The sequence below is a fragment of the Nothobranchius furzeri genome, chromosome 10 (genome assembly GCF_043380555.1).
Source record: "Nothobranchius furzeri strain GRZ-AD chromosome 10, NfurGRZ-RIMD1, whole genome shotgun sequence".
NCBI classification, from domain to species: Eukaryota; Metazoa; Chordata; class Actinopteri; order Cyprinodontiformes; family Nothobranchiidae; genus Nothobranchius; species Nothobranchius furzeri.
In genome coordinates, this window is record NC_091750.1 from 58,330,194 (window position 1) to 58,350,045 (window position 19,852).

Genomic DNA, 19,852 nt, shown 5'->3' on the forward strand with positions numbered 1-19,852 from the left:
TGCGGTTGACATATGGGACGAAACACGGTGAATATGACACCCTTATTGACTCCGGCTCTGATGGGGATCTGATGTCCCAGGCAGTGGTAAGCGAACTTTTGATTCCAGTCGAGGAGGTGTTTCCTGCATTGTCCATCCATGCTGTAAACGGTTCCCTTATCCACAAGGTGACTGCACGCACTGTTCCTGTCACTGTGACGGTCTCTGGGAACCACACAGAGCGGATGTGTTTTTTTGTGGTTGACTCTTTAGTACCTCCTGTGATCCTGGGTTACCCCTGGCTAAGCAAACACTGTCCCCATATTGACTGGGTTTCTGGCCGCGTGTTGACGTGGAGTCCTTTTTGTTTATTGAACTGTTTGTCTGCTGCTCCTGTTCGCCCTGTTTCTAGCCAGCCTCCCTTGGAACCACCTGACATCAGTAATGTTCCCCCCGAATATACAGACTTGGCTGCGGTGGTCAGTAAGGTTCGTGCTAAGAACCTGCCCCCTCACCGTCCTTACGACTGTGCTGTGGACCTCCTTCCTGGTGCTCAACCTCCTAAAGGCCGTCTCTATCCTCTGTCCATCCCTGAGACAACAGCCATGGAGGAATACATTCAGGAGGGCTTACAGGCAGGCATTATTCGGCCATCCTCATCACCTGCGGGGGCAGGGTTTTTCTTTGTGGGCAAGAAGGATGGGGGTTTACGGCCGTGTATTGACTACAGGGGTCTGAATAGCGTCACGGTTCGTAACACTTACCCCCTGCCTCTCTTGCAGTCTGCCTTTGACCAGATTAGAGGGGCTCGGGTGTTCACTAAGCTGGATCTACGGAACGCTTATCATCTGGTGCGCATACGGGAGGGGGATGAGTGGAAAACTGCCTTCAACACCCCGTGCGGCCATTTTGAATACCTGGTGATGCCTTTTGGACTGACAAACGCACCAGCTGTGTTTCAGTGTTTTATTAATGATGTGTTGAAGGACATTAACAGATTTGTGTACGTCTATCTGGATGACATTTTAATTTTCTCCCCAGACCGTAAAACACATGTGCAGCACGTCAGGGCCGTTCTGCAGCGCCTACTTGAGAACCAGCTTTTCTGTAAGGCTGAAAAGTGTGAGTTTCACACCACCAAGACTAAGTTCTTGGGGCATGTGATCACGCCTGGAGAGGTACAGATGGACAGTGACAAGGTCAAAGCGGTTCTCGAGTGGCCTACACCTACTGGTCGGAAGCAGCTTCAACGCTTCCTGGGGTTCGCCAACTTCTACAGGCGCTTCATCAGAGGTTTCAGTGGCGTGGCTGCACCCCTCCACAGACTCACCTCGGCTAAGGTACGTTTTGTCTGGGACACTGCTGCCGACATGGCCTTTGCCGAGCTCAAAAGACGGTTCTCTGCGGCCCCTATCCTGACCCAGCCTGACACCTCCAAGCAATTCATTGTGGAGGTTGATGCGTCTGAGTCAGGGGTGGGTGCTGTGCTGTCACAGAGAGCGTCTGATAATAAAGTACATCCCTGCGCGTATTTCTCCTGCAAGCTCACTCCTGCAGAGAGAAATTACGACATAGGGAACAGAGAGTTGCTAGCTGTTAAGCTAGCACTCGAAGAATGGCGCCACTGGTTGGAGGGTGCTGAGCAGCCGTTTTTGGTGTGGACCGACCATAAGAACTTGGAGTATGTACGGACTGCCAAGCGCCTTAACCCCCGCCAAGCACGGTGGGCTCTGTTTTTTGACAGGTTTAACTTCAACCTCTCCTTCCGTCCGGGCAGTAAGAACATTAAACCTGATGCCCTGTCCCGCCAGTACCAGCAGGAAGGTGAGGCTTTGGAGTCAGAGTCCACGTTCATCGTGCCGCCCAACTTGGTCCTTGGGGTCTCTCGTTGGTCCTTGGAGCGCAGAATCAATGCTGCAGTCCGAGACCCCACTACCATTCCGTCTGGATGCCCCCCGCACTGTTTGTTTGTTCCCCCAGGTTTTCGCCCGGCGGTGTTGAAATGGGGGCATTCATCACGCCTGGCCTGCCATCCTGGGGTAACCAGGACTGCCTTCCTGGTAGCGCAGCGGTTCTGGTGGCCTACGGTGTCGTCTGACGTTCGAGCTTTTGTCTCCTCTTGCCCAGTGTGTGCCAGCGTCAAGTCACCCAGAACTCCTCCGGCTGGACTCCTGCAACCTCTACCTGTTCCCTCCAGACCTTGGTCCCACATTGCAATGGACTTCATCACTGGACTACCCAACTCTAAGGGTAAGACTGTGATCCTGACTGTAGTGGACAGGTTTTCAAAGATGGTGCATGCTATACCCCTGCAGAGATTGCCATCGGCTCAGCAACTGGCGGAGGTGGTGGTGCGGCATGTTTTTCGGCTGCACGGACTTCCGGAGAACATCACCTCGGATCGAGGACCCCAGTTTGTTGCAGCTTTTTGGAAGGAGTTCTGCAGACTCCTTGGAATAACGGTCAGTCTGAGCTCTGGTTTCCACCCTCAGACAAATGGTCAAGTAGAGCGCTTTAACCAGGATCTGGAGACCACCCTGCGTGCTATGTGCCTGAAGAACCCCCAGACTTGGTCCTCTCAACTCCCCTGGGCTGAGTATTCGCACAACACCCTGGTTAATTCTACTGGCTTCTCCCCCTTCCAGGCTGCCTACGGGTACCAACCACCTCTCTTCCCCCATCAGGAGAGGTCGGCTTCCACCTCCGGTCCTGCAGCATTCGTGAGGCGCTGCCGTCGTACATGGACTGAGTACCGTTCCCGACTGGTTCGGAACCAGGAACGGTTCACCTCCGTGGCTAACCGCCGGAGGTCTGCTGCTCCGGAGTACAAGGTGGGTGACAGGGTTTGGCTCTCTTCGGCTGATCTGCCACTGAAGGGGGGTGCCAGGAAGATGCAGCCCCGATTCATTGGACCCTTCCCCATCACCAAGGTCATCAACCCAGTAGCCGTCAGGTTGGAGCTCCCTCGGGCACTGAGAGTCCACCCTGTGTTCCATGTGAGCAAGCTGAAGCCTGAGAGACTCTGTCCCCTGCAGACGCCACCTGCGGTCCCTCCAGCTCCCCGCATTGTGGATGGCGGACCTGTCTACAGCGTGAATAAGCTCTTGGCCTCGAGGAGAGTGGGCAGGGGCGTCCAATACCTCGTGGACTGGGTGGGTTATGGCCCGGCGGACAGGCAATGGGTCCCAGAACGCCACATCCTCAGCCGTGATCTGATCGATCAGTTTCACCGGGAACACCCCACCCAGCCGAGACGTCCGTCTGGGAGCCGGACTTTGTGAGGGGGGTTATGTTATGATTCGCCCCTTTTTGTGCTTGTGTTTAACTTTTTCTCTGTTGTTTTTGTTCAGGTCAGCTGCAGCTCCTCTCAGGAATCCTCCCCTTCCCTGTGAGCCTCCTGGAGTGCTGCAGCTGAACCACATCATCTTGATTGCCCCTCATTCTATTTCAGGCCACTGCTGCCAGTCATCAGTGTGGAGTTGTCTTTGCTGAGTTGTACATGTATGGATTGAGTTTGGTTTTGGTTTTTGGTTCCCACAGTCAGTGGAGGAAGTTTTGTTTATTAAATCTTTTTGAACTCTGGATAAAGGATCTTTATTCCTGCAAATGGGTTACTGCAGAGGCAAACCGTGACATAATTGCCTATTTTATTAAGTAAGTAAGTACATTTTATTTATATAGCACTCATCACAGACATAGAATCACAAAGTGCTTCACGTAGATCAAAATAAAATGAAACAAAGTCATAAAATCATAAATAGATTGCCATCACACAGTCAAAATGCTCTCAAAACAGAATTTGACTAACATCAGGAAAAAAAAAGTCATAAAATTATAAATTTTCATAAACAGATTAAAGATTAAAAATTTGAATTTAAAATAAGATAATTAAAGGTTTAGTTAAAAGCAGTTTTAAATAAAAAGGTCTCAAGCTGTTTTTTAAAAGTGTCCAGACTGCCAATACTGCGTAAGGATAAAGGAAGATCATTCCAGAGCCAGGGTGCAACAGTCTGGAAGGAGTGATCACCTCGACTTTTATATCTGGTCTTTGGAACTTCTAGAAGGTTCTGGTGTGTGGACCTGAGGGCCTCGAGCACAAGGCTTTAAAAGTTCAGTAGGAGCTTGACCATGTAGAGCATTGAAAGTTATAATCAGGATTCTAAAACAAACTCTAAAGTTAACGGGTAACCAGTGCAGATACATTAGAATAGGAGTGATGTGTGCTCTTCTGTTTGCTCCAGTTAGGAGCCTCGCTGCAGAGTTCTGGACCAACTGAAGGTGGTCAAGGGCTTTTTCGTTAAAACATATGAAAAGTGGGTTACAGTAATCTAGACGGGAGGAGATAAAGGCATGGATAACCATTTCAAGTTCATGTTTTGACACCAACCTTCACAGTGTGGAGATATTTCTTAAATGATAAAAACAGTTTCGGACCAACGTTTTTGAGTGACCTTCAAGAGACGTTGATTGGTAAAAAAATAACACCCAAATTTCTTAAGTTTGTCTTGACGGCAAAGGATAAATGACCAAGTTTTAGACTAATCAGGGGAACCATGCTCTCAGGGGCAATGATCAGACATTCAGTCTTTTCAGAGTTTAACTGAAGGAAGTAATCTTCTAGCCAGCTGAGGATAGCTGATAGACACTCTAGTAATTCAGACAGTTTATAGAACTCAGAATCCTTAAAGCAGCAGTACAGCTGAATATCATCTGCATATGGTGATAAGAGACATTATGAAAATAATTAAGTATCTGTCCAAGAGGGTGTATGTACAGCAGAAACAACAGTGGACCCAAAACAGAGCCTTGGGGTACCCCACAGAACAGATCAGTAGAATCTGACATGATTTGGTTTATACAGACACTGTAACTTCTGTTAGAAAGGTACAATCTAATCCAGTCTAGAACAGTTCCAGAGATCCCCACCAAGTCACCAAGTCTGTTAATTAAGGTGCAGTGATCAACAGTGTCAAAAGCTGCAGAAAGATCTAACAATACTAACACTGTGACCTCCCCATTGTCTGCAGCCATCATGATGTCACTGGAAACTTTAAGCAAAGCTGTTTCTGTTGAATGCTTTTTACGAAAACCAGACTGTAATTTATCAAAACTGTTGTGTCGTTCCAGAAAAATAATCAGTTGATCTGCCACAACCTTTTCCAATTATTAGAGATAAAGGGTGATTTAGAAATGGGTCTGTAGTTTTTAGGCTGAGATAAGTCCAAACTTGTTTTTTAAGGATAGGATCAAAAACTGCATGTCTGAAAACAGATGGTACAGAGCCAGATTGTAGGGATGAATTAATAAAATCTACAATGCATGGGCCAATTTGGTCAAACATCCTGATTAACAAGGTAGTAGGAATGAAATCAGCAGGGAATGAGGTTGGTTTCATGTGTTTCTGAATGAGGCAAATGTCCTGGAAATATACAGGAGTAAAGGCGGACCATGATTGAGAGGGGGGATGAAAAACTTGCCCTGATATTTCTGATTTTATTCTCAAAGAATGCTAGAAAGTTGTTACAGTCAGACCTTGAGTAAACTGGCATAAGAGGGGCGTGAAGAGAAACAATCTGGTTTATGGTGTCAAACAGGACTTTAGGGTTATTTTTGTTTACAGCAATCAGCTGAGCAAAGTAAGTGTCCCTGGAAGTTTTCACCATCTCATTCAGAGATGTTATCAGTTCTTTAAAGTACAGCCTGTGACTTTCTAATCTAGTTGACTTCCAACGTCTCTCGGCTCTGCGGCATGTCCTTCAGATACTGTAAATGTTTTGATTAATCCAGGGACTTTTTCTCTTGCTAGAAAAAGTAACCTGCTTAACAGGAGCTACTTTATCTAAAACGCTGCAGCATTGTTTATCCAATAACTGAATGAACAAGCTTGGATCATCACTCTGAACTGAGCTGCTGTCAAATAATCTAGAAAATCCATCCACTGCTGATTAATGATACGTCTCTTTGATTTTAGGTTGTGAGGGACAGATTCAACATGAGGTAGGATATTAAAGAAAATGCAGCTGTGGTCACTCACATGAACCTCTCCAACATGTAAATGGTTGATTTTTAGTTCCAAAGAGAAAACACGTTCTAGAGTGTGGCCCATTTTGTGTGTGGGGCCTGAAACGCGCTGCTCTAAGTTAAACGACTCCATAATAGACATGAACTCCACTGCTGTGCTACAATTAGGATCATTAATGTGTAAGTTAAAATCACCAAGGATTAAAACTTTTTCTAGTTTGATCATTGATGATAGAAAATCTGCTAATTCAGAGAGAAAAGGGCCAGCTGGACCGGGAGGTCAGTAGATTAAAATACAGTGAAATTCATTTTGTAACCCTGCTTTGATGACCTGATATTCAAAAGTTGTAAAAAGGCCCATTTTCACCAGATTACAGACATGTTTGTCATTGAAGACCACAGCAAGACCTCCACCACGACGTGCCGGGCGTGGTGTGGTAAACACAGAGCAGTTTGGTGGACATTTTTCATTGAAATGTACAAAATATCCATCTTGCTGCCACGTCTCCGTAAGAAATTAATAGTCCAACTTTTCTCTGGCGAACAGCTCATTTAAAATAAAGGATTTGTTTCAGATGGAGCGGGCATTTAACAGGGCACACTGAACCGAATCCTGGAGAACATTTGTCTTCTTAACCTGTTGGAGAGGGATGGGTCGTAAACATCTGGCGTTCTGGGTTCTCCGGCCATGAATACAGTTTATGTCTTTGCTGGTTGATAAATGAACTGGAATAGGGAAACTTTTGGGTTTGTCAACTGTTGCTTCATGGGAGGACTGTAGGGAGTGACGTTATTTGAAGTGGAGGTTTGAACAAAGGCCGAAGAAGGTGAAGATCTCTGGGATGTAAACCGTCATGTCTGTGGAAGGCAATCCACCATAGATGTATATCTATGGGACTGCACAGCATACCGGATGTTAGCGGTTAGCATGCGTGAGCCATGTCGGTTAGGGTGAATCTTGCCTGAAAAAGGAGAAACGATTCCAAAACAGGTTAAAATTATCGATGAAGCCAAAACTGTGGGACCTGCAAGCAGACTGAAACCAGGAGTGAAGAGAGAGCAGACGGCTAAAACGTCCATATCCATGAGAAACTGTGGGGATCGGGCCAGAGATGAAAACAGACATTCCATTGCTCTTCAGAATGTCAGAAAGATGGTTAAAATGCTGTTCAGTGATGACAGACTCCCGGCGTGTAACATCGTTTGATCCCACATGAATGATCACTCTTTTAACTGAAGCTGGGATGGATCACAGCAGACCAGGAAGTTTATCCAGGAGAGCAGGTATGGTGGCTGATGGAAAACATCTCGTCACAACGTTAAAAAAGCGGACATTCCTGATTTTTGAATCACCAGCAAAGTGGTAGGTGAAAACAGTGGACGGGTTGTAGAGGGCTCCTGATTTGTGTTCCCGTGGAGTAGTGGAGAATTCTGGGTTTGGGTTTCTGTGGTGTCGGGGATCTGGAGGGTTTGAGGTGGAGGGTTTGCCGTGGAGGAGCTCACCTCCTGAGCCAGGGCAGGTGGTCCAGCAGAGTGTCGACGCACAGCATCCTTTAGCATTTTGCGTCGGGCATAAGAGGTTGAGGTCTGAGGGGGAAGAGACTGCTGAGGCTGCTTCTTCCAGACTACAGGCTCCTGCTGGATGGGATCAGATGGTTGGGAGGGAAGAGGAGGCCTGTAGGAATCAGCTGGTTGTTCCTCAGCAAGTGGAGAGAAGCGGTTTGAAGCAAGTGTAAGCAAGGTGGGGAGTTGGGATCAACCACAGGGGCTCTCCTACGGCCATGTACCACAAGCTCTGACCAAGATGAAAATTGGTCAGGAGTAGAGCTGGAAGTCGGATTTCGTGGTGCAGAGGGATCCCAAGCAATGGTGTCTCTGAGTAGAGAGTTTTGCACGGATGTTTTATCTTCAGACTGACTGACAATGGTCTCAGACAGTCCAGGAAAACGAGATCTAAAACCATCCAGCACCATTTCCTTCTTTTGCAGTTCAGCAAAGAGTCATCGTATATCCTCTTTAAAGTTTTCAATTCTTTTATTTGCTTTAGAAAGCATAAAGGCATCATTGTGGGGCAGAAGGAGCGGGAGGACAGACATTCAAGATAGCTTCAAGGTTGCTTACACTTTAGCTGAGCTGCCTCTGTCGGATCCAAAAGATTTGTATTCCCAATAAAGGTCCAAGAAGTCTAAGAATCCAAAAAATAAACAAAGTTCCAACAAAATCACAAAATCCAGAGATCAGTGACAAGAAAAAACAGGTTTTAAGAGGAATTAGAGCACAAAAAGTAGAGCACAAAGACATCTGCCACATCTCAAGGAGTCTCCAAATTTTTGGAGACATTGTATTTTTTGGAGAAGTGACCCTTTTTATATTTTTCAAGTCTCATCATCCCAAATAATCTGGTTTCTAGAGGATCTAGGGGTGGAAAGGGAGATGAGGCAAGGCAGAAGGAGGAGTGCTGAAGAGCAAAAAGGCAGATGAGCTCTTCAGGGTTAATACGATTCCAGTCAGATCGCACTGTACTACAAATGAGACCTGCATGCTACTCAAAAAACAAATAAACGAATAAATAGAAGAAAGGAAGAAAGTCAAGGAGCCAGTTATTTGTCTGTAAATGATGCTGTGAAGGAGCATTTGTGACAGGGACACCAGAGCACAGAATCTGTTTTCTTCCATGTTTTACAGAGTCCCCTGATGCCAAAACTGCTGCAGAAAACCACAAAACTACTTCCACTTATTTATTTAGTTGAGGTTAAAGCCTTCCAGATGCATTAAAGGCTTGTTTATGTTAAGTTCTTCCTGCTTTCAGCTCTGGGTGTTAAACTGGTTGTTAAAGGGGTCAAAGGTCAACCATGCTTCAACATTTATTAGCAAAGATTTAGGGAAGATACACATGGAGAGATGGTGCAGAATGTGTGAGTATGCGTTTTCTACCCTGGTGGAATGTTAACCCTTAACTTTTGTGTGTGTGTGATTCTAAGCAGTGGTGTCCCCACAAAATTTGATGGGGGGGCAAGTTAACATTTTGGGGTGACACAATTTGTCCGGCTTTAGAGTTCGAGAACAGTTTAGTCTGCCTGCTGTCTTAACAAGAGCATCCACAAAAGCTATTAATATTTATACTTAAACAAAAAGTGCCTAAGCCACATTGATTCAAATTCTGATCCATTGGCTCAAAAATTATTAATTTATTTATTGGCTTGTACATTTATGTCTTTATTAAATAAGATAAATGTGGTTTGTGTGAACATGAATAAGATTTATTAAAGGTCAACTTCACTGAAAAAATGTTTTTAAATTATTATTTCTGATTAGAATTTGTCACTCTGAGTTTGTCAGGCTGAACATGAAAAAAGTTTACTACACCTATCTCCTGCATTAGCTTCTGATAGAATAGACAATGAAATGCTAGGATTTGAAAAGCCTGATAGATCTACATTACGCTGTCATTTAACATTCATGGACTCACCCATCTTAACTCATGTCGCGAAAATCTGTTGTTGGTTTAGTGTCCAGGAAACAGCAGAGACCATCTTGACTAGTAGAAGCTAATCATTAGCATTAACAACTCCACCACACTGCAAGACTCCTTCAGGTTTGTGATATTTGTGAAGATAAAACATCAACATTTCAGAGCAAACAGAGTAAGTGGGAGTCATGTTGCTGTTAGCCAATCCGAGGCAAGATGTCCAGAAATCAGGAAATAAGACTCCAAATCCTGCCGAGTTTTGCCACTTTGTCCACCAGGTGACTTCTATCATCTTAAACAGGTGCACCTGAGCTTTTTTCTTCAGAGAACATCTTAGAAGGTATTCATTCCTACTAGAGACCACTGCAAATGTATTAGAAATATGACAGAAGTTGACCTATAAATCAGGGTCAGCAAATTTTCCAGAGGTGGCCATGGCCCCCACCAGCCACCCCTTGGGGATGTTACTGATTGTAAGTGAAGGCACGCAGTGGGAGGTTTAGGTTTCAGCTGCCTTGATCAAACCTCAGCTTTACAGCAAGTCCAGCTTTGTGACTCCAACCTGGTGGGAGGAAATAATAAAAATAAAAGTATGATTGTGTTTTATCTGTTTCTAATCAGATCAGACCCAAACTAAATTTCAATTACCAGACAGTTGATACATTTTTGTTAAGCACTCAAAGCAATTTAGTTGTAGTGTGTTTGCACAAATCCAGTGCCAAGCAGTGATTCAGAGCTGGCCGCTGTACAACCGGACTGGCTTACATGATCTGTCTATCAGCGCTGATGAAGTGAGACCCCTCAGAGAAACAAGGTGTTGTTAACACAACTCTGATGTCAAATACTGCTTGGACGTGATCCCTAACATTTGTTTTAGCCATCCAGAAGTCCCAAGTGGGTGGTGTTTGACACCACATGTGTGCAGAAATGACAGGAATGCTGTGCACGTAGGTTGTAGAAAACCTTGCTGACAGAAGCAAATTCATCTACACGACCCTCAGCTTCTACAAGATCACATTTTAGGTCAATAGTTGCAATTTTGATCAAGTTTAAGTCATTTTTTTGTGTTTGTTATGGCTGATTAGCCATGGTGGCCATCTTGAATCAAGCTAATCAGGTGGGCACAGGAACAATTTGGTATTTCCAATATTAACCACAGCTCAAACCCTAAAAAATGTAAACTAAAACAAGTGTGTGTGTGTGTGTGTGTGTGCGTGTGTGCATGCGTGCGTGTGTGTGTGTGTGTGTGTGTGTGTGTGTGTGTGTAGGTGGGGGATGGATATTCTTAATTTAAAAGATTAATAATAAATGAATATACAGTAATTCTGCATCATATGAACCCTCAAAATAACAGTACAAATATGGTGATGATTTAAGCATGCTTAACCCTCTGGAGGCAGGCATTGTAGATTTGCAACGTTAATACCTGCCTACCTGGTTACTCCACTTACGTATTTCAAGAGCATTTTTTTTAACTCAGGAGTACCCCTGAAGTACTTAGTTGTTCGTCCTTTTATCAAAACCTATTTAGAGCGTGAGAGGGTTAAATGTGCTAAAAGGGATTTTTGGGGTCACTGGTTATGTTTGTGAGTTGTTGATGGATAAAAACACATCCTGTATGACAAGTTGGGGAAGTGAAAGTCAAACGAGAGCTTCTGTTTTTGTTTCTTTTCTTTACATACCTTTTATAGAACAAGCATGTGAGTGCATGCCTGTTTGTTCGTGATCGTGTACAAGTGTTTTCCCGTCACTGAACCCGTATTCAGCTTTTCAGCGTGTCAATGAGTTACGGCTTCACTAATATTGACTCAGCTCCTCTTTAGTGGCAAAACAAGCCTCTTTCACAGATGTACAAAGTCACAGCTCAGTGTGATTGTGAAATAGAGTCTGGTCAGTCACCCTTCGAAGACCCCACTGAATTCTTTCAGGATGTCTTACAGACCGATTTTCCCTGAAATGCACAAAATACAATAAACTATTGTTGCGGTTGTGGGAAATATTTTTATGTTTACGTTTATTTATTTGGCAGACACTTTTATCCAAAGCGACTTACAATTTATAACCTATAGGGCATGTTGTGATCTGTGGAGGAAACCGGAGTAGCCGGAGGAAACCCAGGCAGGGGAACACGCAACTCCACGCAGAAAGGCCGCAGCCGAGTTTCGAACCTGCAACCTTCGTGCTGCGAGGCAACAGTGCTAACAACTGCGCCACCATGCAGCCCAAATATATTAAATAATAGTGAGATTTTCTCTTTGATTTATGGCTACTGGAGAAAAACAGCCTAATGGAAAAAGCATTAACAGCAAGTTTATTTTTATGAATGGTAATCATTAAATCAATTAGGGATGCTTGATATTTGCCTTTTTATTGGTATCTGATGTTGTCTAACTCTTAATTTCCTATACCGCTATAAACCGATACTGATATATGCGAGGTCCTCCTAGTAACAATAGAAAAAATAAATAATTTAGGTGGCTAATATCACAGATCTCCTATCATGAATGCTTAAATGTGTAGTTTTTACCATTTATCTCTGGAAATAGCCATTGAAATGTTGTTGAAAATGATTTAAAAAGTGCCCAGCTGTTGAATAATAATGGTGGCTTTGTAACATCTAACCATAAAAATCAGGTCTAAAATACATGGGAGCGGGTCCAAGTGTCTGGGTGATGCCATATTAGACGCCATGTTTAAATCTATGGGAGCCCGTGAGGACAAACATTTACTGATTTGTAGCAATTGGTTACAAAACGTTCACCATTCATAAACGTTGTTGTTTTACACTTTTACCTCTTCACGCGTTGTCAGTGATGAAAAGGAGTCTGATATGCTTGCTATTTTGCTGGAAGTTGAACGATCTGACAAAGTACTTGTTCAAAAATTGCGCTCCCAGGGATTTTTTACCCTAATGGCCATCCATCTGTAAGGTCTTTCTTGAACACAAAAATACCACTTGCTTGCAATGATTTAGGTATGCACTGCCCCCAATTGCCAGGGGAAATACAGTCACTTTTAACTTTAAACATTATCCATTCAAAATTGCAGCTACTTCAATTTAAGTTACTAATAGAAATAATTGTCATGTTTTATCGTCTCTAACAGCAGCTGAATGCCATTCTCCATGAGATATTCCAGCTCTGTGGCGCTTTTAGGCCAAAGATAATTATTAAGTTCATGATGGGATTAAGTTTGATTCATAAACGAATTAACAGTACAAGAGCGGTTACCTCAATTTTTATATATCGTCTTTGGAACTACCAGATTCTGGCACTTGCAAGTTCTCTAAATATTTTAATGACAAAATAAGTTTAATATTGCTCAACAATTGCAAGAATGAATAATTTCCATGTCAATTTTCTCTAGAAAAGCAAAACCTTTGTTTACAAAAGTAGAGTTGGTGAAGGAGGTCAGAGGGATTTACAAAGACTTGGAATAATAAAAACTTGTGATTAATGTATCAGACGCTGCCAATAGCTTTCACACAGAGGAAAGGTTTAAGAAGGGATTTGAGTGCAGCTAAAGAATTGGCGTGCCTGAGTTAAATATGTATTGGAAAAACTCGGGTCATGCTTTGAAATGGGGAGCTATCTGCTAATCTCAGTGGTTGAAAAGGGCAGATTCCAGACCAAAAGGAAAGGGTCATTCAGAGCTTTAAATATGAGCTGTAGAGCTTTAAAAATCAATGTTGTGCAGAGAGGTAAACGCTTAAAAGATGTGCCTTTCTGATAATCGAGACAAATGGCTTAATATTAAAAATGCACCAGTTTAGGTGTGGTAAACAAACAATTTCTGAGGCTTCTACAGTACTACCATGCAATTTGACTTGCAAAGTAAAAACGCCATACAGTATGGAATAGCATTGATTGCTGCATGGCAAGGGTACGTTCACAGACCAAATAAATAAATACAATTAAAAGTTTTAAGTTTCAGATTGGCAGATTAGAAGACTGTGGATCGTGTTGAATGTTGGCCAATTCTGATCAAATTGATTGCGTTTGCTAACTGATACAGTCAGTTAGCTGTGGTGGCCATCTTGAATTTTACTGACAAATATGTAACAATTTCATCCATATCTCTCCAGTTAAAATCCTTTAACATTTTGCCATTTCTGAGAAGATATCCTCCCACTTCACTTCCATCTCGTACCATTGTCACCTCCATGCATCCTTAGGATCTTTTGACATGCAAACCAACACGCCCAACTGTCAACAAACTGGTACCAGCATGGTTTATAGCAAAAAAAAAACAAGCAAGACCAAGCGAAAGCAAGAAAATGTGATTCTGAAAGTCTCCCAGGAGAAAAACTCTTGGTCCAAAGCGGGGCTGGTTGTAGACTTTATACCTCACTGGGACTGGAAACCTCCCTTCTGTCTGCTTTTTCAGAAATTCCCAAAGCAACAAAACACACAAATGAGAAAGACAGATTAACAGACATGGCAGGCTTTTCTTTCACTCCATGACCCAGTTGGCTGTGCTGTTTTGCAGCCATCTGACCGTTTCACCTGTGCAGTTTTTTTATATTAAAAGAAAGGACTTTCTGTTTGTCTGCTGTGTAGAAATGAGATCCAAGTGTGCTGTGAGACAGTCTAAACCTGATTTTCCAAAGGTTTAGTCTTGAAGTCGGGTCCTCTTTTCTGTAAATTACGAGCTCAGTAAATCTACAGAAAACATCTCTTTGCATGACCCTGGATTTGCAACGCTGCTGCCGCCTGTCACATTACACCAACATGCTTTCACTGGATGGGCTGGATGACTGGTAACAGCACATGGAGGCATAGAAAAATGTACTCCGTCAGACATGTGGTGGAGTCATCGAAATGGGGAGGAAAAAAGTTTGAAAGTAGAGCTCAGATGGTGAGCTAAAGAGCAGGGCCTCGGGTCATTTCATGCAGAGCTGATTACTTAGTTCTGCCTTCTGTTTGTTGTTAAAAAAGAAGACAAAATCAATGCAGATCTGTGGGTGAATACATTTGCCAGGCTGACAGAAAATCTACCTTCACCAATGAGATGTCTCTGGGTAGCTTCAGTTAAATATGTTTTGGGTACTACCTTCTAATCTGACTTTTTAAATCTCAGTCATTCAAAACTAAGAATATTGTTTCAATTTGAGATCTCACATTATAACCTGTTGTGACAGAAAGTACAGCTTATCCCAAGCCGGTAAAAACACATAAAAGTAAACACCATTAATACTCGAAGTGCAGCACACCTGCCCGTATTAGCCGTGTTTACACTACAGGAGTACCGGGAAATTTCTGGGAAGGGGAGAAAAGTGACTTTTACTAATTTTATATTTTATTCAATCTTTATTTATCCAGATGAGTCGATTGAGAACTCATTCTCATTTACAACGACGATCTGGCCAAGAGGCAGCAGCAACAGACACATAGTGAGCTTTACACCAAAGAACAACTGATAGATGATATAAAAACAAACAAGATCAAAATAAGATAAAACAGTTAGACAAAGAGAAAGGAATGTTCTCATATACAATATGTACAAGCAATCAAAACAGACTTAAAACAGTCTTTAAGTCACATGTCAGACACAAGGCCCGCGGAGCATTTTTATGTGGCCTGCGAGATAAACATAAAAAATATATTAAAACTGACCCGCTGGCCGATTTTACAATAAAGACTATGACTCCCGTGATGCTTTACGGCGTTAGCGCGGCGCCGAAGCGCCCCCTCCTTTGTGTTTTTTCCAGCGTCTGCTGCCGGTGTCTGCAGCTCCGCTGTCTCAGACAAACTAAACACTCCTCTCACTCAGCGCTGAGTTTACTCAGCTATTTGCCGTTGAAGCCCAGAAACGGAGATTTTAACCGCTCAGTAATGTGTTCACGACTGAAAGAGAAAGTTTTCCAACTAACTTCCAGACAGAGCTGATATAACTCCAGCGAGCAGCGACACGCTCAAATCAGCATGACTCTGTGGCTGCTGTAGTTTTTATTTTTCCTCCGGTGAGCATCACAGTAAACCAGTGGAGCAAACTGAGCTTAAAATATTTTGGTTTTATGCTCTTTTTCTGCTCCAAAACATGAAAGTTAACAGGTGAGATATTACATTTTCATTTCAGATAAAATTATATTTTTATTTTGTTGTTGGCCCGTGATAAAAGATTTAACCTACATTAAACAGGAAGTGGAAAGGCTGCAGATAGATGAATAGAATAGAAAATCCCTGTCACAGCAGTGATGACACTTATTACAGGAGAAACAAACGAGAATAAAAAATAAGAAAAATGAATAAACGAGAAAACATAAATCCTGCATAGATTTTAAAAATGCTGAATATACCACAAGTAATGAATACCACTGATGCGTTTAATTTAAAATTGACTTACTCGTGTGTAATTTGGTTTCTCCACATTCGGTGTTAATGCAAAAATAAGTTTGTTTCCAAATTAAAAGGTTCTTAATATGTTGATAAAGAAAATGTGCGAATTTGCCGTCACTTTTTCAAAAAATATTAAGTTTGGCCTGCAACTTCGTCCCAGATTTTCATTTTGGCCCAGTGTGAATTAGAGTTTGACACCCCTGCTTTAAGTACTCAGTAGTAGGTACAGTACATTTATCTGAAACTAGTAGGTAGTGAGCTTTAGTGATTTTTGTAGCTCATTGCAGTCCTTGGAAGCAGCAAACTGGAAGTTTGGCTGAGGTTGGCTACAGACCCATGGGCCTGAATAATATGTGCAGCTGTAGTCACAGGAACATCTAGCTGCTGGAGATGGTCTTCTAGCCTTTACCTTTAACATTCTTGGCTGTTATTTTCTTCCTAATCACCTGAGACAACTCTTTCCTTCACTTCCTCTGGTCCATGTTGAGTGTGGTACACACCATGTCACCAAGCAACACAGTTACTACCTGGAGCCCTATAGATAGGCCCACTGACTGTTTACAAGATTGTAGACACCTGTGATGCCAATTAGTGGACACACCTTTAATTAGCACATCCCTTTGGTCACATTATTTTCAGTCTTTTCTAGGGAACCATCATTTTTGTCTAAGCCTGTTCCATAAATATCTTTTTTTTAATAATTCTGTTGAAGCACAGTTGGAAAGCAATGTCTGACTTTCATTGGTTACATTTTATAGAGTTTTTATTTATTATTACTTTTATCCGAATCAAGTTATTTCAGTGACCATTGTGGGGTTTACTCTCATTGACCGAAGGGTATCAACAATTTTGTCCTCGTCTGTATGATAACATCTCATCAAAAGTCCTCTAAAGGAAGTTGGCTGCTGACAGGATTTGTGAATATTCTCCTTCTGCGTGGGCATTTTGTTTTCACATGACTGTCATTGGGTGTGCAGACTAATAACAAACTAAAGGAAAATCTAGAGCACTCATCTCTTATGTTGAGGGCATCTGAAGTCACTTTTGTGATGTAGAAAAACCTTTAGCTTTTCCGCTGCCAACAGTTAGATTAACCTTCGTCTAACAAACCAGTCTGAGGAAAGTAAATAAATCACCATCCAACTAAGATTCAAAGGAAAACTATTACAGAAAAATGTAGAAAAACAATGTCAAAGTTCAGATCGATTGTTTGAATCGGGGCTTTCATTGATGTTTTATCGAGGGTGGGAGGAACAGCATTCCAGCCATAGGAGAAATTTCCGTCCTTGTAAAAGGGATACCAAGGAGCAATAAAATGGTTGTGACCCAACACCTTTTGCTTTTTGTTGATGTTTTCCTACAAAGGTCTTCTTATTTGGGAATGAAATGACTATGACCTAATTTCTTAAGGCTGATGTCACTAAAACACATTGCTGTTTCTGGCAGAAACCAACAGAAAAGATGGCTGATCCACAACATTATCATAAATGTAGCCTTTACATTGACCCACAACTCTCAACAGAAACCAAGTGAAAGATTAAGCAATTTTGTTTTCAAACTATTGTTTTTTGTTCCAGGATATTTAAATCCTCACATTCAGACAAACACCACAAGATTTACTTGGAAATCAGTTAAAACTAGCTCATTCTGTCAGTTTTCTTGATCCACCGAGAAATTGCCTTCAATAAAAGTTGCTATCTGCAATGGCATTGAGCCCAACTTTACTCTAACGTATGAATCAGTCAATCCTTAAATCAGAGCCATAAAATGCCTCTCACAGACCTTGACAGGAGTATGCAGCTTAAAAGGGAAGCAGCACACGATAGTCTGGAAGTCATTATGCAAAGAAGTTTAGAATCTCCATCTTTTTATTTCCCCTGAAGTCACAGAAGTTCCCGAAGCCTTCGGGGGGCTGTAAACAGCTCCTGAGTGGGTAGATAGGGTCGGCTCTTCTCTTCCAAACACCGGTGTTTCCCAAAGGGTTTGTGCACAAACTTGTTTCTCTATGTATCCAGATGCATTCATTGCTATAGAAATTAAGATTATTTTATCCAAATTTATACAAAAAAATTATTTCATCATAATTAGTTAATTATTTCTTGCAGTGGGATGAAATGGGTTAATTTTTCAGACCACAGCAGGTTTATTTTTAGAAATAAAAGCCAGGGACTGGCGCATTTCCTGGCACTGTGGTAGATAGTGGCCACATGTGTGCTAGTCCTTTTGTTTCTTCTTCACATCTGCAGTTTGTGTTAAACTAGTCTTACTCAAATAACAGGTGTTTAGACGTTTTAGCTGTCCAGATGTTTAAACAATGTTCACAGACAGGGCCGCCGCTGTCCATATGCAAGGTACACAGAATGCGTAGGGCCTCGGTACCTGGGGCGGCCCAAAAATTATTACAGAGTTGAGTTATTATTACAGTAGCATATTGCTCAGAAAACATACAAATTAGTTGCCCATCATTTGAGCCGTTGTTTTCTTAATTATATAGCCTGTCAGTCAAAATTCAAGCAAAATAGGTATTCTTATAATTTACAAACATTGCCCCGCCCCCCTCGCGCCTGCAGAGTAATGGTACAGGCCAAAGGTTTGTTTTAGCTTCACCGCAATGTTTTTATTTGATACCTCGCGGCGCTGCTAAAGGGCCGATGATGGTGACAACACGAATCTGGGGCAGAGAAAAGAAAAGAAAAAACAGAGAGATGAGGCCCGTACATCCCATGCTGGTAAGTTTGTCTTTATTAGCTACCTGGGCAGCCTGTCAGGTGAATTAGTTGGAGTCTGAGCGTCTGTGTTGAGGCTTGTAAATATTCCCGTGCTACTAAGCAGAGACTAGCTCTAGTAACGGCAGGTTACTTAAATGCACATCTTAGTTGAGCTTTGGAGATGTCAGTTAGAAAATCTAATTATTGGATGAAGTGAGTCATAAATTCAATGTTCTATACATATTACTCATCATTCAAAAGTCTTTTTTACCATGTTGTTGGCTGTTTCCATGTAGCTAATCAGCCGTCTGTCAGCAAACAACCTATTGTTCTCCAGTATGTTTTGTAGTTCACAGTAACCTTGTTAATTAACTAATCATAATTAAACAATTAACATGTCTGCTATGTTTACTTTTGTATGATTCAAAAAAGCTCTGAGAAATTATCAGCCTCTTTTTAGGTCATCTTTATCATTCTGTACTGCACTGGCAGGGATCAAAATGTTACATTCTGACAGTCCTATAGAGTTAACAAAATGATAAATCATAAAATGTGTCTCCGGGAAAGCTCGCCGTGTTTTTTTAGTAACATTTTGATAAGGACAATACTGCACTTTAAGGTAATTGTGCTGTTGTGTGTTTAATATTTTGATTTGATTATTCTGCTTCCTTTGTATGTTTTTTGTGTGCATTATTATTTTTGTTTTAATTTGGAGACTAGAGTTGTTATGTTAATATGTTGTAATGCTGCTCTGAAGAAAGTTTTATATATTTCTTATATGGTATTTATATGTTGCTGCTGTTGTTGGTGTTATTTTGTTTGTGCCTTGAGCTATAAAGGAAGTACTGTATCCTTTGTATTCCATTTGTTTATTTCTGCAAGAAATGCAATTTATCTAGTTATTTTGCAGAGGGACAAAATGGGTTAATTTTTAAGACCACAGCAGGTTTATTTCTAGAAATAAAAGCCAGGGACCGGTGTATTTCCTGGCACTGTGGTAGATAATGGCCACATAAGTGTGCTAGTCCTTTGAATGTTTCTTCTTCACATCTGCAGTTTGACATTTCTATTCAAGATATAGGAGGAAACATAAACAGTTTGTTCCATTTATCTAAACATTTTTCAGCTTTTGTCTTACAGAGGCTGTTTTCATGACTCTCTGAATCCAAACTACTAATCTAAACAACTCCCTCATGAACAAAATAGAAAAATCTGCTTCCGAGTGTTTATCCTTTAGCTGCTGTGTTTGTCAGCCTGGTTTCTGAAGGTGGGTTCAGTAGCTGAGATCCCTCCTGCGTGACTTTCTGATTGTAAGATTAGAGCTAACCCCTGAAAAA